Raw genomic sequence first — 26,339 nt, forward strand, 5'->3', positions numbered from 1 at the left:
AGCAGAAAGATTAAGCCAGTTGAGCTGAAAGGGGGTAGTACTAAGATATTGGCCTATGCTGGTGACATCGCAGTTGTAACACCCAACCCAGTGGCTGCTATAAGAGAGATTGAACAAGAAGTGACTCGATTTGGGAGCGTTTCCGGATACCTGTTAAATAGGTCTAAATGTCAAATTTTTACTAATGCTTGGACAAATATGGAGGATGAGCATATGGTGACTCATGCTCAGTATCTAGGGGTCAGGCTGTCATCCAATTTGGACAAGGTTGTCAAAATTAATTTGGCCCCAGTTTTAGGAAACGCTAAGAAAGAATTGTGTTGTATTAACAATCTACAGCTTTCACTTGTGGGGCGCTGTAATGTGATTAAAATGAATTTCCTACCCAGGGTGTTGTATTTGTTTAGGACTATACCGCTCGAAATTGGACAGGTGTGGTTCAAGCAGATGGCGTAATTGACCAATAGTTTTATATGGTCCTGCACTGAAACTCATCGGGCCGCTTGTTATTTAATATTACTAAGAGAGAGAGGGCGATGGGCTCTTCCTAGCTTCAAGCTATATTATTTGGCGCTGGTATTACAAAATGCACAGACGTTGTGTTTTCCAGGCAAAGCTGTACAAGATATCCCTCCTTCCATTGATGCGCTGATTTGGGGTGAAGAACCCAATGCAGCTTTTTAAAGGATAGTGGAACCCAGCTATTTTAAGAAAGTTAAATTCAAAACAATAAGAATGGCTTTTACAGCTTGGGCTCAGAGTAAGGGCAAGATGGGTTTGGGTGGGTTTGCTATTATATGCCACTCTGGAACACCCCAATGTTGCAGAGGATCTTTAAAGAGAGGGGTTGTTTAAAATGGGTCAACCATGGGGTTCAGAAAGTGGGTGATTTTTTTCACAAGGGTGGTCAGTTAAAAGCATTTGAGGTCTTGAAACTGGAGTTCGCTCTGGACGATAAAGAGTTTGTAAAATTTTTGCAGATTAGGAATTTCTTACTGACCACCTTTAAACATAATGGGTGTGGGGGTAAGATTAGGTTAATGGGGGCTTTGGGCAAAATTGCAGGCTGTACCATTAGCAATCTGTATTTGATTTAGTTAGATTCAATGGAAGATGATCTGGAAATCCTTGCTAGGAACTGAGAGCGGCAGATAGGTGCTAGTAAAGCTGCAATCCAAGAGTCTTTAGATATGGCACAAAGTGTATTTCTGTCGTCTGGACCGCAAGCTCAGCACTATAAGGTCTTATTCAATCTCTATTATACACCTGCTAAGATTGCTAGCTGTGGCAGGGCAGAGGGTACTATCTGTCCTCAGTGCGGGAGCTCGGAAGCTGATCTTTGTCATATGTTTGTCAGCTGTGGAAAATTATCTGGGCTTATTTGTGACATTTCGGAATTTTGGGGAAATGTGCTGAAGCAGGACATTAGCCTAACACCCCAACTGGGTGGATGAGATAGTTTGTAAAAGTCAATCTCGCTATTTTTTTTTCCTGGCAATGGCTGTATTGCGTGGGTGTGTCACACCTGATTGGCTGAAAGTCGAACCGCCCTCCTGGAACAAATAGATTACGCGGCTATTGTCTGCGTACCACTTGGAGTCCTGTTTATATAGTATCAAGGGTACTACTTCTAGAAAAAGGGGTTTGAAAATTTGGGCCCCTCTACTGGCATGGCTTCAAAGAGTCAAGAGGACAGATTAGTAAAAGTATGGTTAAGTGATTGAATATTTTTATTTTCTGTATGATGGATTAAGGTACTTAATTAATTTGTAACCTGCTGTGTGACTAATAGAATACAAATTTAAAAATAAAGAGAAAGAAAATAATGTCTTACATGGGGAAAAAAAAGAGTTGTGAGCCTCTTGCTAAAACTGAACTAATGAGTATTATTCGCCAAGCTGCTGCAGACGTTGACAGCCATGATTTTGTCACTTTTGGGAGTTTGGATAAGGTTCATAATTAGATCATAATAACAGAAGGGAAACGTATAATCTGCAAAGTTGTCTATTAAAAAATATTTTTCTGCTCTTAAATTGATGCAAAGTAAAATAAACAAATTGAAAGTCCCACCCACAAAAGTCAGATTTCCACCATGATAAACCAGTGAAATCGACTTTCCCTGAAAAAAATTTCCCTAAAAATATTTTTATCGAAAAAAATATTCAGCCAACATTTTTGTAGGAAATATAGTGACTGTAGAACTTCTGCTAAAATAATTAGGGGCATATTTATACTCTGTTTGCATGGAATTAGTGTCATTTTTTTTCACTCTAATTCGGTGCAAAACTAACTCCATATTTATACTTTGGTGCTAGACCCCTCTAGCACCAAATTTATGGAGTTAAAGACATTTTTTGAAAGTAGAGACCTACTTTGCCTTAATGAGATGCAAGGTAGGCGTTCCCGTGCAAAAAATTACTCTATGGCCTTAACGCCATATTTAGGGGCATATTTATACTCTGCGGCATATTTATACTCTGTTTGCACCGAATTAGCGTCATTTTTTTTACTCTAATTCAGTGCAAATCTAACTCCATATTTATACTTTGGTGCTAGACCCATCTAGCACCAAGGCCCTGATTTAAACTTCTTTTGCACCGCATTAAAGTCATTTTATGACGCAAAAGTGGCGCAAACTTACAAAATATTGGCCCTTATTTATACTTTTTGCTGCAAAACTGCACTAACTCAGTTTTGCACCAAAAAGTTTAGCACCGGCTTGCACCATTTCTGTGCACCAGCCGGGCACCATATTTATGGAATGGTGCAAGCCGGTGCAAAGGGTAGGCTAGAGTTTTAAAAAATGACTTTAGTCGGGTGGGGCTGGCAATATAGAAGAAGAGGGTTTAGCACCAAAAAATGGCTTTAGGCAGGTTAGAGTAAAAGAAAATGACTCTAACCAGATTAGCGTCATTTTATGGTGCTAAACCTACCATGCCACATGACTCCTGCCTTAGAAAAGGCAGGAGTCATGCCCACCACCACAATGGCCAGCACAGAGGACAGGGGTCCCCTGGGCATGGCCATTGCACCCTGTACCATGTATGGGGGCCCATTTCAGGGCCCCCTATGGCACTTTCGAAAATAAAATGCACTTACCTGTACTTACCTGGGATGGGGTCCCCCATCCTCGCAGTACCTCTAGTGTAGGTGGGGGTGCCCCTGGGGCCTAGGGAGGGCACCTCTGGGCTTATTCCAGGGTGTTCCACCATGGAAAAAGGGCCACAGGTCCCCTAACGTCTGCCCTGACCCAGGTCTTAGAAAATGGGGCAAACCAAGCTTTGCCCCATTTTTTTACCCCTCCTCCCTCCCTTGCACCATTTTTACATGGGAGTATAAGTATGATGTTAAGGCCATAGAGTCATTTTTTTGCACGGGAATGCCTACCTTGCATCTCATTAAGGCAAGGTAGGTTTCCACTTCCAAAAAATGACTTTAACTCCATAAATTTGGCGCTAGACGGGTCTAGCACCAAAGTATAAATATGGAGTTCGTTTTGCACTGAATTAGAGTTTAAAAAAATGACGCTAATTCAGTGCAGAGTATAAATATGCCCCTTAGCATCAAAAATTATGCTAATCTGGTCAGAATCATTTATTTTGACTCAAAACTGCCTAATGTCATTTTTTTTAAGCTAGCCTACCCTTTGCACCGGCTTGCACCATTCCATAAATATGGTGCCCAGCTGGTGCTAAAAAATGGTGCAAGCTGGTGCAAAACTTTTGGGGGCAAAACTGCCTTAGTGCAGTTTTGCACCAAAAAGTATAAATAAGGCCCTAAATTTGTAACTTGGTGAAGTTTGACAACTTTGAATCTCTTGCCCCCGAACCTGAAGTTATGCACGCCGTTAAAAACACGAGTTGCAGCACAGTATGTTTAGTAATTATTTTAGCTTTGAAAAGTTCGCAGCCATGCAGTATGTATCACTGTTTCAATCACATTTTCCGATGAAGATGAATTTAGAATCTACTGCCTGCCTCAAGAAAAGGCCACACATGATTGGCGTCGTTAGGCTGCCATGCATCCATTTTAAAGACGAATAGTGGAAAGCATAAAGGGAGTTTGAAAATAAGATTGGTGGTGTGTTTGGGGTAAGGTAGATAAGATGGCGAGAACCAAATATTCATGCAGAAAGTAAACATGCAGTTACCAAGGAAGAGAATGGTAGGTGGCACTAACGCCAAGGACTGAGCTGTGGAAGGTAAGATAACCGAGGCTGCTGGGAGAAACAGAAGAGGGAAGATTAGTCTCTGAACATAAAGAGGCCTTAATAGCCTGCAGCTGAGCTTGGAAGAAAGAATTGGAAGGGTTGAATAGAGATTGCTTGCTATCACGTTTATATACTAATCTCCCATGCCATTTAAATTGCAGCCACTGTCCCGAATACACACTATTATAACCGTTCCATACTAATCCCCCTCCAGAAGCCTATTATTACCCTTTCATTTCAAAGATTGGCCTCCTTTCCTGTCATCTAGAGTTCCCTCCCTAGAGTGCAATGTGACCCTTATTATCAGTTAAGCCCTCAATTTATCCTTTGTGTTCACGCATATTATAATGTTCTGCATACTTTGTTCCTTTCATCTTTTCTACATACTGTGTGCCGTGTGTGCTTTTGTCAATCGGATTTCATCTTTCTGCAGAGCGTCTTCAGTTTAAAATATGTTGTTTCATCTTGCACGGGAGCTGCTATACAAATACTGGTAGATTGGTTGATGTCATAAACGTAGATTTCAAATAAGCTTTTTCTTGTATTAGTATTGGGTCTCAATTAGTTTGCGCTGTTGTCAGTCAGTCGTTAAATCTTTGTAAAAGATGATACTTCTAACAGTAAAACGTATTATATCACAATAAAATACAGATCCACAGACTATACAATATGGAGCCAAATATTTTGAAGGTCATATCCCCTACAATAACAGAGCCTGTTGAGGAGGAAAAAGTACAAAGTGCTACAGAGGAAAAAAACATAAAATTCATCTGAGAAAACAAGCTCCACACGGAAGGCCATCAAAAAACAGGGGAATTTGCCTTCTCTTAATGTAATAGTTGTTTTGTGATCATTTAGTACTACCGTCAGAAAAATGCCAACAACCGAAAGATATGCATACTAAAACAATACAAACACTGATTATGAGAGGGATAAAATCAAATGAAATATTCTGAAACAGGGGCCAGGGTCCTGCATGCTTCCTAAATCTGGAAGCAAACTGCATACATCTGTAAACACTGAAAAAGCAAATTCGTTTGGAAGGGATTGGAGATTAAAATAAAAGTAGGACCCCCAACATTGTCTGATGTCTGCTTTCTTTACAACAAGTGCTAAAATCTGCTTCCTCGGTTTCCCATATAATTTCCAGACAGATTAGAGACGTAGAGTAGATTGGGTTGCAGCAGAGTCACTCGGACAAGGAGCAAGGCCAGTATTTATGAATGCATCCTCCGCGTAACTGACTAAAAAGTGTGCGGTGTTGAGTCTAAAGCCCGTTAGCAAAAACCCATGGTGAGCGGAAGGAATTGAAAATATGGTTCCATACAGCCCGTGGTGGAAAGTGACTTATACTCCCTAACCCCTGTTTTTGTCTGTTCCACTTGCATTCTTCTCAGGGCACAATTGGTAAGGAATAGTTTTTTGAGATCATCTTTAGTGGCGGGCTGTAGGAGGCTGGCCTGGCATGTAGTGGGTACCAATGGTACTTACACCTTATGCCAGGTCCAGTTATCCCTTATTAGTAGAGTGTAGTAGTGTTCTAGCAGCTTAGGCTGATAGAGGTAGCTATAGCAGAACAGCCAAGGCTGAACTAGGAGACATGCAAAGCTCATGCAATACCACATATATCATATAGGTATTATATCATAAGAAAGACAATACTCATAGTTACTAAAAATAAAGGTACTTTATTATAGTGACAATTAGCCAAAAGTATCTCAGAGGATATACTCTCTTAGGAGGTAAGTAACATACACAAAATATACACAACTAACCAAATCAGGTAAGTAAAACAGTCAGAAAGTAGTGTAAACACTGTAAAACACAATAGGATGCAATAGGCCTAGGGGCAACACAAACCATGTACTAAGTAAGTGGAATGCGAACCACAAATGCACCCCTAGGCAAGTGTAGTGTGTAGAGGGTCGCTGGGAGTGTGAGAAAACACTAAGGGCCATATTTATACTTTTTTACGCAAAACTGAACTAACGCAGTTTTGCGTCAAAAACATTAGCGCCGGCTAACGCCATTCTGAAGCGCCATGCGGGCGCCGTATTTATTCAATGACGTTAGCCGGCGTTAGCCGCCGGCGCTGCCTGGTGTGCGTGGAAAAAAATGACGTATACCAGGCAGTGCCGGCGTAGGGGAAAATGGAGCTTGGGCGCCAAAAAATGGGGCAAGTCAGGCTGAGGCAAAATTATCGCCTCAACCCGATTTGCGCCATTTATTTCGACTCCCAACCCCCATTAAAATGACTCCTGTCTTAGCAAAGACAGGAGTCATGCCCCCTTGCCCAATGGCCATGCCCAGGGGACTTCTGTCCCCTGGGCATGGTCATTGGGCATAGTGGCATGTAGGGGGGCACAAATCAGGCCCCCCTATGCCACAAAAAAATTTAAAAAAAATACTTACCTGAACTTACCTTAATGTCCCTGGGATGGGTCCCTCCATCCTTGGGTATCCTCCTGGGGTGGGCAAGGGTGACAGGGGGGGTCCCTGGGGGCATGGGAGGGCACCTCTGGGCTCCTTCCGAGCCCACAGGTCCCTTAATGCCTGCCTTGTCCAGGCGCAAAAAAACGGCGCAAAAGCGGCTGGACGTCATTTTTTTTGACCCGCCCACTCCCGGGCGTGAATTTTGCCCGGGAGCGTAAATACGGCGCATATGCCTCGGAGTCACTTTTTTAGACAGGAACGCCTACCTTGCATATCATTAACGCAAAGTAGGTGTCCACGCTAAAAAATGACGCAAACTCCATGGACTTTGGCGCTAGACGCGTCTAACGCCAAAGTATAAATATGGAGTTAGTTTTGCGTCGGAATTGCGTAAAAAAAAATGACGCAATTCCGGCACAAACAGAGTATAAATATGCCCCCTAAGGGTGTAAAGGAGACCTGTAGGAAAGTACCATCTTGCCTGGCATGTTACCCCCATTTTTCACTGTATATATGTTGTTTTAGTTGTATGTGTCACTGGGACCCTGGTAACCCAGGGCCCCAGTGCTCATAAGTGTGCCTGTATGTGTTACCTGTGTAGTGACTAACTGTCTCACTGAGGCTCTGCTAATCAGAACCTCAGTGGTTATGCTCTCTCATTTCTTTCCAAATTGTCACTGACAGGCTAGTGACCATTTTTAGCAATTTACATTGGCTTACTGGAACACCCTTATAATCCCCTAGTATATGGTACTGAGGTACCCAGGGTATTGGGGTTCCAGGAGATCCCTATGGGCTGCAGCATTTCTTTTGCCACCCATAGGGAGCTCTGACAATTCTTACACAGGCCTGCCACTGCAGCCTGAGTGAAATAACGTCCACGTTATTTCACAGCCATTTTACACTGCACTTAAGTAACTTATAAGTCACCTATATGTCTAACCTTTACCTGGTAAAGGTTAGGTGCAAAGTTACTTAGTGTGAGGGCACCCTGGCACTAGCCAAGGTGCCCCCACATTGTTCAGAGCCAATTCACTGAACTTTGTGAGTGCGGGGACACCATTACACGCGTGCACTACATATAGGTCACTACCTATATGTAGCTTCACCATGGTAACTCCGAATATGGCCATGTAACATGTCTATGATCATGGAATTGCCCCCTCTATGCCATCCTGGCATTGTTGGTACAATTCCATAATCCCAGTGGTCTGTAGCACAGACCCTGGTACTGCCACACTGCCCTTCCTGGGGTTTCTCTGCAGCTGCTGCTGCTGCCAACCCCTCAGACAGGCATCTGCCCTCCTGGGGTCCAGCCAGGCCTGGCCCAGGATGGCAGAACAAAGAACTTCCTCTGAGAGAGGGTGTGACACCCTCTCCCTTTGGAAAATGGTGTGAAGGCAGGGGAGGAGTAGCCTCCCCCAGCCTCTGGAAATGCTTTGTTGGGCACAGAGGTGCCCAATTCTGCATAAGCCAGTCTACACCGGTTCAGGGACCCCTTAGCCCCTGCTCTGGCGCGAAACTGGACAAAGGAAAGGGGAGTGAGCACTCCCCTGACCTGCACCTCCCCTGGGAGGTGTCCAGAGCTCCTCCAGTGTGCTCCAGACCTCTGCCATCTTGGAAACAGAGGTGCTGCTGGCACACTGGACTGCTCTGAGTGGCCAGTGCCACCAGGTGACGTCAGAGACTCCTTGTGATAGGCTCCTTCAGGTGTTAGTAGCCTTTCCTCTCTCCTAGGTAGCCAAACCCTCTTTTCTGGCTATTTAGGGTCTCTGTCTCTGGGGAAACTTCAGATAACGAATGCATGAGCTCAGCCGAGTTCCTCTGCATCTCCCTCTTCACCTTCTGATAAGGAATCGACCGCTGACCACGCTGGAAGCCTGCAAACCTGCAACATAGTAGCAAAGACGACTACTGCAACTCTGTAACGCTGATCCTGCCGCCTTCTCGACTGTTTTCCTGCTTGTGCATGCTGTGGGGGTAGCCTGCCTCCTCTCTGCACCAGAAGCTCCGAAGAAATCTCCCGTGGGTCGACGGAATCTTCCCCCTGCAACCGCAGGCACCAAAAAGCTGCATCTCCGGTCCCTTGGGTCTCCTCTCAGCACGACGAGCGAGGTCCCTCGAATCCAGCGACACCGTCCAAGTGACCCCCACAGTCCAGTGACTCTTCAGCCCAAGTTTGGTGGAGGTAAGTCCTTGCCTCACCTCGCTGGGCTGCATTGCTGGGAACCGCGACTTTGCAAGCTTCTCCGGCCCCTGTGCACTTCCGGCGGAAATCCTTCGTGCACAGCCAAGCCTGGGTCCACGGCACTCTAACCTGCATTGCACGACTTTCTAAGTTGGTCTCCGGCGACGTGGGACTCCTTTGTGCAACTTCGGCGAGCACCGTTTCACGCATCCTCGTAGTGCCTGTTTCTGGCACTTCTCCGGGTGCTACCTGCTTCAGTGAGGGCTCCTTGTCTTGCTCGACGTCCCCTCTCTCTGCAGGTCCAATTTGCGACCTCCTGGTCCCTCCTGGGCCCCAGCAGCGTCCAAAAACGCCAAACGAACGATTTGCGTGTAGCAAGGCTTGTTGGCGTCCATCCGGCGGGAAAACACTTCTGCACGACTCTCCAAGGCGTGGGGGATCCATCCTCCAAAGGGGAAGTCTCTAGCCCTTGTCGTTCCTGCAGTATTCACAGTTCTTCAGCCTAGTAAGAGCTTCTTTGCACCAACCGCTGGCATTTCTTGGGCATCTGCCCATCTCCGAGCTGCTTGTGACTTTTGGACTTGGTCCCCTTGTTCCACAGGTACCTTCAGACAGGAATCCATCGTTGTTGCATTGCTGATTTGTGTTTTCCTTGCATTCTCCCTCTAACACGACTATTTTGTCCTTAGGGGAACTTTGGTGCACTTTGCACTCACTTTTCAGGGTCTTGGGGAGGGTTATTTTTCTAACTCTCACTATTTTCTAATAGTCCCAGCGACCCTCTACAAGGTCACATAGGTTTGGGGTCCATTCGTGGTTCGCATTCCACTTCTGGAGTATATGGTTTGTGTTGCCCCTATCCCTATGTTTCCCCATTGCATCCTATTGTAACTATACATTGTTTGCACTGTTTTCTAAGACTATACTGCATATTTTTGCTATTGTGTATATATATCTTGTGTATATTTCCTATCCTCTCACTGAGGGTACACTCTAAGATACTTTGGCATATTGTCATAAAAATAAAGTACCTTTATTTTTAGTATAACTGTGTATTGTGTTTTCTTATGATATTGTGCATATGACACTAAGTGGTACTGTAGTAGCTTCACACGTCTCCTAGTTCAGCCTGAGCTGCTTTGCTAAGCTACCATTATCTATCAGCCTAAGCTGCTAGACACCCTATACACTAATAAGGGATAACTGGGCCTGGTGCAAGGTGCAAGTACCCCTTGGTACTCACTACAAGCCAGTCCAGCCTCCTACATTGGTTGTGCAGTGGTGGGATAAGTGCTTTGAGACTACTTACCACTCTTGTCATTGTACTTTTCATAAGAGAAAAATATACAAAACAAGGTCAGTGTATATACACATAGCCAAAAAGTTTTGCATTTCCTCTTTTCACTCTTTTCTAAGTGCTGAAAAGTACTTCTAAACTTTCAAAAAGTTCTTAAAAGTTTAAAAAGTTTTTTTTTCTGTCTTTCCAAAAAGTTCTGAAAACTTTTTTCTCTTTGTCTATCACTTTTACTCTCTCAAAAAAATGTCTGGCACAGGCCAAAAAGTTGAACTGTCCAAACTTGCATATGATCACCTTAGCTGGAAAGGAGCAAGGAGTCTCTGCATAGAGAGAGGTTTGAGTGTAGGGAAGAATCCTTCTTTAGAACTGTTAATTAATATGCTTAGAGTACAAGATAAGGCCATAAGTGCCCAATCTGTAGAAAAAGTAGCTAATGGTTCTCAATCTGATCCAGGGACTCCCCCAGGAAAAGGTTCAGGAAAGAAACTTCTCAGCCTGCCCATTACTAGACAGTCTAGCATAGTTGGTACAGAGGTTGAATCACATCATACTGATGATGTGCTCTCACATTATACTGGTAGCCAAGCTGTTAGGGTGCCCTCTGTAAGGGACAGGTCTCCTTCTGTTCATTCCCATCATACCTCTGTATCTAGAAATGTCCCTCCCACCCACCCTGATGACAGATTGTTAGAAAGGGAGCTCAATAGATTGAGAGTGGAGCAAACCAGACTGAAGCTCAAGAAGCAACAGCTGGATTTGGATAGACAGTCTTTAGAAATAGAGAGGGAAAGACAGAAGATGGGTTTAGATACCCATGGTGGCAGCAGCAGTATTCCCCATAGTCATCCTGCAAAAGAGCATGATTCCAGGAATCTGCATAAGATAGTTCCCCCTTACAAGGAGGGGGATGACATTAACAAGTGGTTTGCTGCACTTGAGAGGGCCTGTGCTGTACAGGATGTCCCTCAAAGGCAGTGGGCTGCTATCCTATGGCTATCATTTACTGGAAAAGGTAGGGATAGGCTCCTTACTGTAAAAGAAAATGATGCTAACAATTTCCAAGTTCTTAAGAATGCACTCCTGGATGGTTATGGCTTAACCACTGAACAGTACAGGATCAAGTTCAGAGATACCAAAAAGGAGTCTTCACAAGACTGGGTTGATTTCATTGACCAGGCAGTGAAGGCCTTGGAGGGGTGGTTACATGGCAGTAAAGTTACTGATTATGACAGCCTGTATAACTTAATCCTGAGAGAGCATATTCTTAATAATTGTGTGTCTGATTTGTTGCACCAGTACTTGGTGGACTCTGATCTGACCTCTCCCCAAGAATTGGGAAAGAAGGCAGACAAATGGGTCAGAACAAGAGTGAACAGAAAAGTTCATACAGGGGGTGACAAAGATGGCAACAAAAAGAAGGATGGTAAGTCTTCTGACAAGGGTGGGGACAAATCTAAAAATGAGTCTTCATCAGGCCCACAAAAACACTCTGGTGGGGGTGGTGGGCCCAAACCTTCCTCTAATCAGAACAAGGAAAGGAAACCATGGTGCTATTTATGTAAGATAAAAGGCCATTGGACAACAGATCCCAGTTGTCCAAAGAAAGGCACCACAGCTCCTACCACTACAACCCCTACTGCTACACCGAGTGTCCCTACTAATAGCAGTGGTGGTGGGAGCAAACCTACTAATAGCCAATCCAAGGGAGTAGCTGGGCTCACTTTTGGTAATTTAGTTGGGGTTGGTCTGATTAGGGAGACCACAGAGGCTACTTTAGTCTCTGAAGGGGCTATTGACTTAGCCACTTTGGTTGCTTGCCCCCATAACTTGGAGAAGTACAAGCAACTAACCCTAATAAATGGTGTTGAGGTCCAGGCCTACAGGGACACAGGTGCCAGTGTCACAATGGTGATTGAGAAACTGGTGCACCCTGAACAACACATACTTGGACACCAGTACCAAGTAACCGATGCTCACAACATAACACAAAGCCACCCCATGGCTGTTGTAAATCTCAACTGGGGGGGGGTATCTGGTCCAAAGAAAGTTGTGGTAGCTTCAGATTTACCTGTAGACTGTCTATTAGGGAACGATTTGGAGACATCAGCTTGGTCAGATGTGGAGTTGGAGGCCCATGCAGCAATGCTGGGCATCCCAGGGCATATTTTTGCTTTGACAAGGGCTCAGGCCAAAAAGCAAAAAGGACAGGGAAGCTTGGATCCTGGAACAATGGACCAAGTGCTCCCTAAAGCTAGGGCTAGTAGAAGCAAACCACTTCCTACTATCCCTCCCTCTACAGTGGATTCTACTTCTGAGGAAGAAGAATTCCCTCCCTGTGCAGAACCTACACCAGAGGAGCTGGAAGCAGACACTGCTGAGCTTTTGGGTGAAGGGGGGCCTGCCAGAGAGGAGCTGAGTGTGGCACAGCAAACCTGTCCCACATTAGAGGGTCTCAGACAGCAAGCTGTCAAACAGGCTAATGGGGATGTCAGTGACTCACACAGAGTTTACTGGGAGGACAACCTCTTGTACACTGAGCAAAGGGATCCTAAACCTGGAGCTGCCAGGAGATTAGTGATTCCTCAGGAGTACAGAAAGTTCCTCCTAACACTGGCACATGACATTCCCTTAGCTGGGCACCTGGGTCAAATGAAAACTTGGGACAGATTGGTACCACTGTTTCATTGGCCTAGGATGTCTGAGGACACAAAAGATTTTTGTAAGTCCTGTGAAACCTGTCAAGCCAGTGGCAAGACAGGTGGCACTCCAAAGGCACCCCTTATCCCACTGCCTGTGGTTGGGGTTCCCTTTGAAAGGGTAGGGGTTGACATAGTTGGCCCCCTTGACCCTCCTACTGCTTCAGGCAATAGGTTTATCTTGGTGGTAGTGGACCATGCCACAAGATATCCTGAAGCTATTCCTTTAAGGACCACTACAGCTCCTGCAGTGGCAAAGGCCCTCCTGGGAATATTTTCCAGGGTGGGCTTCCCAAAGGAAGTAGTATCAGACAGAGGAAGCAATTTCATGTCTGCATACTTAAAGGCCATGTGGAAGGAGTGTGGTGTAACTTACAAGTTCACAACACCCTATCATCCACAAACAAATGGACTGGTGGAGAGATTTAATAAAACTCTCAAAGGCATGATTATGGGACTCCCTGAAAAACTCCGCAGGAGATGGGATATCCTTCTACCATGCCTCCTTTTTGCCTACAGGGAGGTACCCCAGAAAGGAGTGGGCTTCAGCCCCTTTGAACTTCTTTTTGGACACCCTGTTAGGGGTCCACTCACACTTGTAAAGGAGGGTTGGGAACAACCTTTAAAAGCTCCTAAACAGGATATTGTGGACTATGTACTTGGCCTCAGATCAAGGATGGCTGAGTACATGAAAAAGGCCAGTAAAAACCTTCAGGCCAGCCAAGAGCTCCAGAAGCAATGGCATGATCAGAAGGCTGTTTTGGTTCAGTACCAACCAGGGCAGAAAGTGTGGGTCTTGGAGCCTGTGGCCCCAAGAGCACTCCAAGATAAATGGAGTGGTCCACACACAATTGTTGAAAAGAAGGGTGAAGTCACCTACTTGGTTGACTTAGGCACTGCCAGGAGTCCCCTTAGGGTGCTCCATGTCAACCGCCTGAAACCCTACTATGACAGGGCTGATCTCACCCTGCTCATGGCAACAGATGAGGGACAGGAAGAAGACAGTGATCCTCTACCTGATCTCTTCTCTTCCACAGAACAAGATGCTCTTGTGGAAGGGGTAGTTTTGGCTGATTGTCTTACTGCTGAGCAGAAAGATAATTGCATAAATCTCCTAGGACAATTTTCAGAACTCTTCTCCATTGTGCCAGGCACCACTTCTTGGTGTGAGCACACTATAGATACTGGAGACAGTTTACCTGTCAAAAGTAAGATCTATAGGCAGCCTGACCATGTCAGGGACTGCATAAAGCAAGAAGTTCAGAAGATGTTGGAACTAGGAGTGGTTGAGCACTCTGACAGTCCATGGGCTTCTCCTGTGGTACTGGTACCAAAACCCAATTCTAAAGATGGAAAGAAGGAAATGAGGTTTTGTGTAGACTATAGAGGTCTCAACTTGGTAACCAAAACAGATGCTCACCCTATACCCAGGGCAGATGAGCTAATAGATACACTGGCATCTGCCAAGTATCTAAGCACTTTTGATTTGACTGCAGGGTATTGGCAGATCAAAATGTCAGAAGATGCTAAACCTAAGACTGCATTTTCTACCATTGGAGGACATTACCAGTTTACTGTAATGCCTTTTGGTTTGAAAAATGCACCTGCCACTTTTCAGAGGTTGGTGAACACAGTCCTGCAAGGGCTGGAAGCTTTCAGTGCAGCATATTTGGATGATATAGCTGTCTTTAGCTCCAGCTGGGATGATCACCTGGTCCACCTTTGGAAAGTTTTGGAGGCCCTGCAAAAGGCAGGCCTCACTATCAAGGCTTCAAAGTGCCAGATAGGGCAGGGTAAAGTGGTTTATCTGGGACACCTTGTTGGTGGGGAACAGATTGCACCACTTCAGGGGAAAATCCAAACTATTATTGATTGGATTCCCCCTACCACTCAGACTCAGGTGAGAGCCTTCCTAGGCCTCACTGGGTATTACAGGAGGTTCATTAAGAACTATGGCTCCATTGCAGCCCCTCTTAATGACCTCACATCCAAGAAAATGCCTAAAAAGGTATTATGGACAGCAAACTGTCAGAAAGCTTTTGAGGAGCTGAAGCAGGCCATGTGCTCTGCACCTGTCCTGAAAAGCCCTTGTTACTCTAAAAAATTCTATGTCCAAACTGATGCATCTGAATTAGGAGTAGGGGCAGTCCTATCACAACTTAATTCTGAGGGCCAGGATCAACCTGTTGCTTTTATTAGTAGAAGGTTGACCCCTAGAGAAAAGCGTTGGTCTGCCATTGAGAGGGAGGCCTTTGCTGTGGTCTGGGCTCTGAAGAAGTTGAGGCCATACCTGTTTGGCACTCACTTCATTGTTCAGACAGACCACAAACCTCTACTTTGGCTAAAACAAATGAAAGGTGAAAATCCTAAATTGTTGAGGTGGTCCATATCCCTACAGGGAATGGACTATACAGTGGAACATAGACCTGGGAGTAGCCACTCCAATGCAGATGGACTCTCCAGATATTTCCACTTAGACAATGAAGACTCATCAGGTAATGGCTAGTCTTATTGTCCTTCGTTTGGGGGGGGGGTTGTGTAGGAAAGTACCATCTTGCCTGGCATGTTACCCCCATTTTTCACTGTATATATGTTGTTTTAGTTGTATGTGTCACTGGGACCCTGGTAACCCAGGGCCCCAGTGCTCATAAGTGTGCCTGTATGTGTTACCTGTGTAGTGACTAACTGTCTCACTGAGGCTCTGCTAATCAGAACCTCAGTGGTTATGCTCTCTCATTTCTTTCCAAATTGTCACTGACAGGCTAGTGACCATTTTTAGCAATTTACATTGGCTTACTGGAACACCCTTATAATCCCCTAGTATATGGTACTGAGGTACCCAGAGTATTGGGGTTCCAGGAGATCCCTATGGGCTGCAGCATTTCTTTTGCCACCCATAGGGAGCTCTGACAATTCTTACACAGGCCTGCCACTGCAGCCTGAGTGAAATAACGTCCACGTTATTTCACAGCCATTTTACACTGCACTTAAGTAACTTATAAGTCACCTATATGTCTAACCTTTACCTGGTAAAGGTTAGGTGCAAAGTTACTTAGTGTGAGGGCACCCTGGCACTAGCCAAGGTGCCCCCACATTGTTCAGAGCCAATTCACTGAACTTTGTGAGTGCGGGGACACCATTACACGCGTGCACTACATATAGGTCACTACCTATATGTAGCTTCACCATGGTAACTCCGAATATGGCCATGTAACATGTCTATGATCATGGAATTGCCCCCTCTATGCCATCCTGGCATTGTTGGTACAATTCCATAATCCCAGTGGTCTGTAGCACAGACCCTGGTACTGCCACACTGCCCTTCCTGGGGTTTCTCTGCAGCTGCTGCTGCTGCCAACCCCTCAGACAGGCATCTGCCCTCCTGGGGTCCAGCCAGGCCTGGCCCAGGATGGCAGAACAAAGAACTTCCTCTGAGAGAGGGTGTGACACCCTCTCCCTTTGGAAAATGGTGTGAAGGCAGGGGAGGAGTAGCCTCCCCCAGCCTCTGGAAATGCTTTGTTGGGCACAGAGGTGCCCAATTCTGCATAAGCCAGTCTACACCGGTTCAGGGACCCCTTAGCCCCTGCTCTGGCGCGAAACTGGACAAAGGAAAGGGGAGTGACCACTCCCCTGACCTGCACCTCCCCTGGGAGGTGTCCAGAGCTCCTCCAGTGTGCTCCAGACCTCTGCCATCTTGGAAACAGAGGTGCTGCTGGCACACTGGACTGCTCTGAGTGGCCAGTGCCACCAGGTGACGTCAGAGACTCCTTGTGATAGGCTCCTTCAGGTGTTAGTAGCCTTTCCTCTCTCCTAGGTAGCCAAACCCTCTTTTCTGGCTATTTAGGGTCTCTGTCTCTGGGGAAACTTCAGATAACGAATGCATGAGCTCAGCCGAGTTCCTCTGCATCTCCCTCTTCACCTTCTGATAAGGAATCGACCGCTGACCACGCTGGAAGCCTGCAAACCTGCAACATAGTAGCAAAGACGACTACTGCAACTCTGTAACGCTGATCCTGCCGCCTTCTCGACTGTTTTCCTGCTTGTGCATGCTGTGGGGGTAGCCTGCCTCCTCTCTGCACCAGAAGCTCCGAAGAAATCTCCCGTGGGTCGACGGAATCTTCCCCCTGCAACCGCAGGCACCAAAAAGCTGCATCTCCGGTCCCTTGGGTCTCCTCTCAGCACGACGAGCGAGGTCCCTCGAATCCAGCGACACCGTCCAAGTGACCCCCACAGTCCAGTGACTCTTCAGCCCAAGTTTGGTGGAGGTAAGTCCTTGCCTCACCTCGCTGGGCTGCATTGCTGGGAACCGCGACTTTGCAAGCTTCTCCGGCCCCTGTGCACTTCCGGCGGAAATCCTTCGTGCACAGCCAAGCCTGGGTCCACGGCACTCTAACCTGCATTGCACGACTTTCTAAGTTGGTCTCCGGCGACGTGGGACTCCTTTGTGCAACTTCGGCGAGCACCGTTTCACGCATCCTCGTAGTGCCTGTTTCTGGCACTTCTCCGGGTGCTACCTGCTTCAGTGAGGGCTCCTTGTCTTGCTCGACGTCCCCTCTCTCTGCAGGTCCAATTTGCGACCTCCTGGTCCCTCCTGGGCCCCAGCAGCGTCCAAAAACGCCAAACGAACGATTTGCGTGTAGCAAGGCTTGTTGGCGTCCATCCGGCGGGAAAACACTTCTGCACGACTCTCCAAGGCGTGGGGGATCCATCCTCCAAAGGGGAAGTCTCTAGCCCTTGTCGTTCCTGCAGTATTCACAGTTCTTCAGCCTAGTAAGAGCTTCTTTGCACCAACCGCTGGCATTTCTTGGGCATCTGCCCATCTCCGAGCTGCTTGTGACTTTTGGACTTGGTCCCCTTGTTCCACAGGTACCTTCAGACAGGAATCCATCGTTGTTGCATTGCTGATTTGTGTTTTCCTTGCATTCTCCCTCTAACACGACTATTTTGTCCTTAGGGGAACTTTGGTGCACTTTGCACTCACTTTTCAGGGTCTTGGGGAGGGTTATTTTTCTAACTCTCACTATTTTCTAATAGTCCCAGCGACCCTCTACAAGGTCACATAGGTTTGGGGTCCATTCGTGGTTCGCATTCCACTTCTGGAGTATATGGTTTGTGTTGCCCCTATCCCTATGTTTCCCCATTGCATCCTATTGTAACTATACATTGTTTGCACTGTTTTCTAAGACTATACTGCATATTTTTGCTATTGTGTATATATATCTTGTGTATATTTCCTATCCTCTCACTGAGGGTACACTCTAAGATACTTTGGCATATTGTCATAAAAATAAAGTACCTTTATTTTTAGTATAACTGTGTATTGTGTTTTCTTATGATATTGTGCATATGACACTAAGTGGTACTGTAGTAGCTTCACACGTCTCCTAGTTCAGCCTGAGCTGCTTTGCTAAGCTACCATTATCTATCAGCCTAAGCTGCTAGACACCCTATACACTAATAAGGGATAACTGGGCCTGGTGCAAGGTGCAAGTACCCCTTGGTACTCACTACAAGCCAGTCCAGCCTCCTACAAGACCCCACCCCAAGACCCTGGAAAGTAGGAGTAAAGTACTACTATTTCCCCCAAAACACACTAAAGTCGTGATAAAGGATTTTGCAAGGACCACAACAGACTGCAAAGCACTAAAGACAGATTCCTGGACCTGAAGATCTGAAAAGGAAGGGGACCAAGTCCAAGAGTTGCTAAAGTGTCCGGGGAGTGGAAGGAGCCCACTAAACCCTGGATGAAGGTGCAAAATGGCTGCCTCCTGTTGGAAGAAGTTGTAGGTTTTGCAACAACAAAAGGAGGTAGGAAGTTCTTCTTTGTGCTGAAGATGTCTCACAGCATGCTGGAGGATGCAGAGTTGTTTTCTTGGCAAAATACTGCAAACAAGCCTTGCTACCTGCGAGAGTCACAGTTGGAGAAAAAGGGTGCTGCCCGGGCCCAGGAAGGACCAGGATGTCGCCACTTGGGAGAAGAGACAGAGGGGGCCCTCAGCAACGTAGAGAGTCCACAGACAGGAAGGAAGCACCCGCAGAAGTCCTTGTACACGAGTTCAAGAAGACTGAACACAGCGGTCGTCTCAACACTGCAAAGAGAGGTCCCAAGACACCGGAGGTCAACTCAGGGAGCTGAGCATCACAGTATGGAGTGCTGAGGACCTAAGCTCGGCTGTGCATGCAGGATTTCTTGGAAATGTGCACAGAAGCCCTTGTAGGTGCAGATCACGCGGTGCACAAGATTACTGTCTGGGGAGGGAAGGCAAGGACTTACCTCCTCCAAATTTGGACAGTTGGACCTCTGGACAGTCTGGGTCACTTGGCTCCACCACCTGTGTTCCAGGGGCCACGCTCATCAGGATGAGAGGGGACCCAGAGTACTGGTGAAGCTGAAGTTTGGTGCCTGCTGAAGCAGGGGGAAGATTCCGTCGATCCACTGGAGATTTCTTCATGGCTTCCAGTGCAGGGTGAAGGCAGGCAGCCCCCAGAGCATGCACCACCAGGAAACAGTCCAGAAAGCCCACAGGATTAGGTGCTACAATGTCACTGGAAGTCTTCTGGTTACTTTGTTGCAGTTTTGCAGGTGTCCTGGGGCAGTCAGCAGTCGATCCTTGGCAGAAGTTGAAGAGAGAAGTGCAGAGGAACGCTGATGAATTCTTGCAAGTCGTAATCTGAGTAAAAGCCCACTTGAGAGACCCTAAATAGCCCTCTGAGGAGGATTGGCTACCTAGTCAGGTATGCACCTATCAGGAGGGGTCTCTGACGTCACCTGCAGGCACTGGCCACTCAGAGGCCTCCAGAGTGCCCCCACACCTCTGGAAACAAGATGGCAGAGGTCTGAGACACACTGAAGGAGGTCAGGGCACCACCCCTGGGGTGATGATGGACAAGGGCGTGGTCACTCCCCTATCCTTTGTCCAGTTTCACGCCAGAGCAGGAAATGGGATTTCCCTAAACTGGTGTAGACTGGCTTTTGCAAGGAGGGCACCATCTGTGCCCTTCAAAGCGTTTCCAGAGGCTGGGAGAGGCTACCCCTCCCCAGCAATTAACACCTATTTCCAAAAAGAGAGGTTGTAACACCATACTCTCAGAGGAAATGCTTTGTTCTGCCTTCCTGGGACTGGGCAGCCCAGACCCCAGGAGGGCAGAACCTTGTCTGTCAGGTGGAAGCAACTGTAGCTGCAGAGAAAACCCCAGAGAGCTGGTTTGGCTGGTTTACTGGGGGTCCATAGTGGAGCCCCCAGGATGCATGGATTTGGCTCCCCAATACCAGATTTGGAATATGGGGGACAATTCCATGATCTTAGACATGTTACATGGCCATATTCGGAGTTACCATTGTGAAGCTACATATAGGTATTGACCTATTTGTAGTGAACGTGTGTAATGGTGTACCCGCACTCACAAAGTCCAGGGAAATGGCCCTGAACTATGTGGGGGCAACTTTGCTATGGAAGGGTGCCCTCTCACTTAGTAACTTTGCACCTAACCTTCAGCAAGGGAAGGTTAGACATGTAGGTGACTCATAAGTTACTTAAGTGCAGTGAAAATGGCTGTGAAATAACGTGTGCGTTATTTCACTCAGGCTGCAATGGCAGTCCTGTGTAAAGGTTTGTCTGAGCTCCCTATAGGTGTCAAAAGAAATGCTGCAGCCCATATGGATCCCCTGGAACCCCAATGCCCTGGGTACCTAGGTACCATATACTAGGGAATTATAAGTGGTGGGGTCCAGTATGCCAATTGAAATTGGTAAATGTGGTCACTAGCCTATAGTGACAAATTTAAAACCAGAGAGAGCATGAGCACTGAGGTTCTGAATAGCAGAGCCTCAGTGACACAGTTAGGCACTACACAGGCACACACATTTCGGACACAAACTTTGAGCACTGGGGTCCTGGCTAGCAGGATCCCACTGAGACAGGCAAAAACATACTAACATAGATGTAAAATTGGGGGTAACATGCCAAGAAAGATGGTACTTTCCTACACGGCCTAATATATTCAGGGTTGTGTTATAAGGCTCAAGCGTATCTAATCAGTGAAAAAAGTTCTTAACGTAGGATAACCAAGGAATTCTAAGCTCAAAGTCATGTCGAAAACAGCCAAAAACAGCACTGTATTTAAAACAAGTGTCTTCCTTAGCCCATCTCGTATTCAATACCAACAAAGGACAAAGCCTGATGTATTCATCTAAATAGGCCATCCCCAATTAAGAATGGCAGCAGGTGTACAGGCAAGGAAAAATAATAGGCATTTTAAGAATTCACTCTCCGATTTCAAAACAAAGCATCACACACCCCAAATTTCTGTGCAGTATGTGGCAGTGAAATATGTCCAGGTTTGTAAATATTAATCATGGTGGGGATGGGTTTAGAGCCAAACGTGGCTGAAAATCTAAAAACTGCCTGAATGAGTTGTTCAAATTGCAACTTCCGCAGCTTCAGCAGATAATGACAATTAGTCTTGGTGTCAAAGAGGACCCCTAAATATGTTAAAGTGAGTACATATGCAAGCTTTACCCCATTAACGTGATGGCTTATAACTGGTGGTTGGAGGGTTGCAGACCATAATATACAAATGGTTGTACTTCGTCTTCAGATCTAACTTGTCCAGGAAAGCTGTGAATGCCCTCAATGACTTATGTAAACCAACTGCCATCCTAGACATGAGAACAGAATGTGTCTGCCCCTGCCTCATGCAGAGAATGCTCCAGGCTATTAATATATAGAGTACAAAGGAAGGTGACCAGTACACACTCCTACCTAACCCCTCATCCAACGTTAATTGATTCTGAATACTAGCCAGAGGGTCCACACTTAATGCGTTCAGTGACATCTGAGTGAAGGTCTCTTAAAAAGAGCACAAAAGACTCTTCAATGCGCATTGAAGTTACCAAGTCCCAGAGCTTCGAACGATTTATGCATTCAACTGCAGAGCTTAAATGTGTAAAAGCTAAATGGAAACAACTCTGCTTTACTCTAAACAAGCATATGTCCAGGCCTTGTTTTGTTGCCCCAAGATCTTTTCAGAAGTCGAAGTGTACCTCAGATGGATTGGTGGTCTCTGAGTCCTAAGCCTCTAGGCAATCGAGAAGGACTCTGCCCACCACCTTGGCTGTGGAAACAATCAGCAAAATTGGGTGCTAACACTTAGGGCCTTCCCAATACCCTTTTTTGGATATCTTCACAATTATAGACAGTGACCATGATTTGGGAGAACCGGTGGGTGCCGTGTTCCTCAATATGTTTGTCTGCAATGGTGCTCACAGATGGATGTTGCAGCTAAAAAGGTCAATAGGAACCCCATATGGTCTGGGTGCCTTATTGCAGGGGCTGCACTTGATGGTGACAATGGGGCAAATAAAAAATTAGATGAGTTCCCTTCCTTTTTTCAGTAGGCCTTTTTGCCGACAGCTTAGAAGGTGGTGTGTAGATGGAAGGAAAGCGGGTGATGAGTCGGCAAAAAGGTCTACTATAAAGAGGAAGGGCACTAATCTAATTTTGGAGGGAGGGAAGGGCAACTAAGTCAACTGCTATCATGAGATCGTGTTTGGCTAAAACATGATTTAGGTCTCTACCACAAGACTCATGGCTAAAATTATCGAGGTCCTCCACACTGGGATTTAGACTATTGCAAAACCGCATTCTTAGGGAGGGAGCACAAACTGACATCACAATCCCTGGCTCAGATAAGCAGAGAGTCATCAGTAGCTGATGATGTTACAGTATCAAGAGAAAACTCTACTGCATTCACAATACCTGGATTGTTGCTGTTGGAGTTATGATAAAAATTAACAACAAAAATTCTATGCCAAGAACTCAACTCCATACCAACAATGTCAGGTGTGGTGAGTTCTAGTAATTTTATAAAAATCCTCAGTAGATTTGAAAAGTAACTGAGATTAGAACCATTAGGCCACCCATTTGTCTTCCTACTTTTGGTAGTCACTGGGCAAGTGAAAGATACGTAACAGGTGTTCTCTTCTCAAAAGCAAAAACAACTTGCACTTGCAAGCTTTACTGACACACAAGATTGTATTATGTATTTGTCGGCAAGTTGAGTTACACGTGTAAATTCATGTTTTGTGAATCAAAAAGGCCTTTTGCCTCCTTTAATGTATTTGGTAAGTCGGCGAGAAACAGTGAAAATAATAGGGGAGCCGAACCACAGCCCTGTCTCTCACCATTCTTAAGCTGAATTTTCTTTGATAAGGTTCCAACCATATCTAGTATTACCCTGGCGCAATTATGACTGTGCAGCTCTTGGAGGAGTAAGAGAAGATTCTTGCGGATTCCAAGCCTCCTCAACATTTCCCAAAATAGGTTTCAGTACACCAAGTCGAAGGCCATGCAGAAGTTAACAAAACAAGAAATTAGTTCCTCTCTTAGATCTGTTGATTTCCTTGCCATTGTCCAGAGGCTAAAGCATAGTTAGGACAATGGTCCAGGGTTGAGTGTCTTTCTTTGAGCTCACCCTGCTCAATTGGGATAGTGTTATTTTCTTTGACCCAAGTCTTTAACATGCCTAGCAACATTTGCGAGAACATTGCCTCCCCGATGTCAGACCTGACAGCCTTATGGTCATCCCCCAACTTTCTGCCTGCCTCCCTCCACTTTTCTAACACTGCTTTTGGTGGTTGTAGGACTCTGCACACTTTATCACTGCTAACCAGTGCTGAAGTGCATATGCTCTCTCCCTTAAAACATGGTAGCATTGGTTTATCCCAAATTTGCATATTTGATTTGCTTGTAAGTCCCCAGTAAAGTGCACTGCCTGTGCCCAGGGTCTGTAAATTAAATGCTACTCGTGGGCTGCAGCACTGATTGTGCCACCCACATAAGTAGCCCCTTAACCATGTCTCAGGCTTGCCATTGCAAGGCCTGTGTGTGAAGTTTTGCTGGCACTTCAACTTGGCATTTAAAAGTACTTACCAAGCCTTAGCTCACCTTTTTCTACATATGTCACCCCCATGGTAGGCCCTAGTTAACTCATAGGGCAGGGTAGTATGTAGGTAAAAGGCAGGACATGTACATGTGTGGTTTATATGTCATGGTAGTGAAAAAAAACCAAAAATAATTTTCCACTACTGTGAGGCCGGCTTCTTTCATAGACTAGCATTAGGACTACCCTCATATACTGTTTGAGTGGTAGATTCTGATCTGAAGGGGCTAACCAGGTCATATTTAGTATGGGCAGAATGTTAATAGAAAATAGAAAATCCTGCTTGTTGGTGAGGTTGGATTTTATATTGCTATTTTAGAAATACCACTTTTAGAAAGTGAGCATTTCTCTGCACATAAAAACCATCTGTGGCATACAGCGTGTCCCCAATCAACATCTGGGCCGGGCTGGTTGATAGCTCCTTTGTGCATTTCACCCAGCCAACCACAAACACAGGACACTCAGTCACACCTCCCCTCATCTGCATATGAATGGGTCTTCCTGGGCTGGAAGGGTGGAGGGCCTGACACATTTCAAAAGCAAGTGGCCTGCCATCATACAATGGACTGCCAAACCCCCTACTGGGACGCTGGCAAACAGGAATTAACTATAAGGGGAACTTGTGCACTTCAAAACCACTCTTTGAAGTCTTCCCCAATTCAAAGGAATTGTGGGGTATATAAACTGGGCCTTTGACTCCACCAACTCAGACACTTCTGAACCTACACCTGCACCCTGTCAAGAGGAACTGCCTGGCTGCCCAAAGGACTCATCTGGACTGGTTTGCTGAGATGTTTACAACCTGTCCTACCACACAATCATACCATGTCAAGAATTCATCCTGGCCCTCCAACACCTCTGGCACCTTTTGATGTAGCATAAAACCATTAAGTATTTTTCGACTTTCATCGGATATACATGTTGTGATGCGTTTGGGGTACTCAACCTACAATGAAATAACTGCATCTCTTTCCTCGCACTGTCCTACATTAAACACTAACTGTAGTGGCCTATGATTGCTTCCCTCAGTGTTCAATACGTCAAACTCTTCTGCAGAGGAATAGTGCCATGCATTAATGAAAACTTAATCAATTGGGAAGCCCTGATTTCCTTCACAAAAGGTCTGTCCAGCTTGGCAATCTGTGTCTACCCGCCCATTCACACAAAACAGCCCCTTGGGCCCTAGAAACTTTGCCAGGGCATCATCATGTACTGAGTAAAAAGATCTTGGGAAAATAGCCAAGGGCACCTTGGTAGCAGTCAGGTCTTTGTGCATTTGATCAGGACCATTACCAGCTGGGAGAAATAAACTATTCATATTGCCTCTAGATCTTCTACTAACAAACCTAACTGCAACCCATAATCTTCAGCATTCCATGGTTGAATATATATATTAATAACAATTATATGTGCCTTTGTAAGAGGACCATGATGAAGCTCTATTTGTCCTGCTAATATCCATCAATCTTTAACGTTTAATATGGTCACTTTGTTAGCTACCTTTATAAGACTATGGTAAGTAGTCCCCCTGAGGGCCAATCTGAACCCAGACTCTTTACGTCTTTAAAAAGCATTAGGAACCCATCTAATGGTTTGGGCTCTTTCGACAGCCATATTTTCTTTACACACATAGGGGGTCATTATGACCCCAGCGGTCGATGATAATGTGGCGGTAGTACCACCAACAGGCTGGCGATACATACCGTCACATTATGACATTGGCTGGTTGGCTGCAGCCACCCCGCCAATTTACAATTCCGACCACCATGGTGGTAGAAGCCGCCGGGCCAGAGATAAGAATCTCTATAGTACCGCCGCCGGCATCATAACCCTGCCTACCGCCATGGTTTTTATGGTGTTCGCAATGCTTCGAAAACCATGGTGGTAGGCCCTACCAGTGACATGGAATTCCTTCCCTGTCACTGGTAGGAGGCTCACCCACCAGCCCAAACACTCCCCAGATGCCCCCTCCATCCACGCCCCCATCTGATCCCCAACCCTTCCATTCACGCACACTCGCAGACATGTACCATGCAGAATCACACTCACTCACACAGGCATACACGCATTTATTCATGCATGCATCCATTCATTCTCACACACATCTGTACACACATTCACACTGACACGCAGACACGCTTTCACATTTCCATTCATACACACATATTCTCATTCATGCACACACTCACACATTCATGCACACAACCCCACAAACAACACCTCCCACTGTCAGGATACTTCAATTCGATTTCCTAAGAAGCAGAAGATAACTCCTCAGTCCCGACCCGAGCTACTCACAACGAATATTAATCCTTCGTGCTGAGTACCCCGGAGGGGGAAAGGGGAATGGGATGGTAGAGAGACTGCCACAGAGATGATGAACGCCAGTACTCAGTCTGCCTCTTCACATCTAAGATTGGATACAGCACCTGCAAGAATCACAGTCGCAATTACTAGGGACATAAAACATCAGTTTTTCACTTTCTACTCTCAACACTTAATTCTCTTTAATTCTATTATTTCTTCACTCACCCTGAGTTCTCTGTAGCCTTGCTTCTCTCTATAAATGATAGT

This window comes from Pleurodeles waltl, chromosome 5 (genome assembly GCF_031143425.1).
Source record: "Pleurodeles waltl isolate 20211129_DDA chromosome 5, aPleWal1.hap1.20221129, whole genome shotgun sequence".
Classification (NCBI taxonomy): Eukaryota; Metazoa; Chordata; class Amphibia; order Caudata; family Salamandridae; genus Pleurodeles; species Pleurodeles waltl.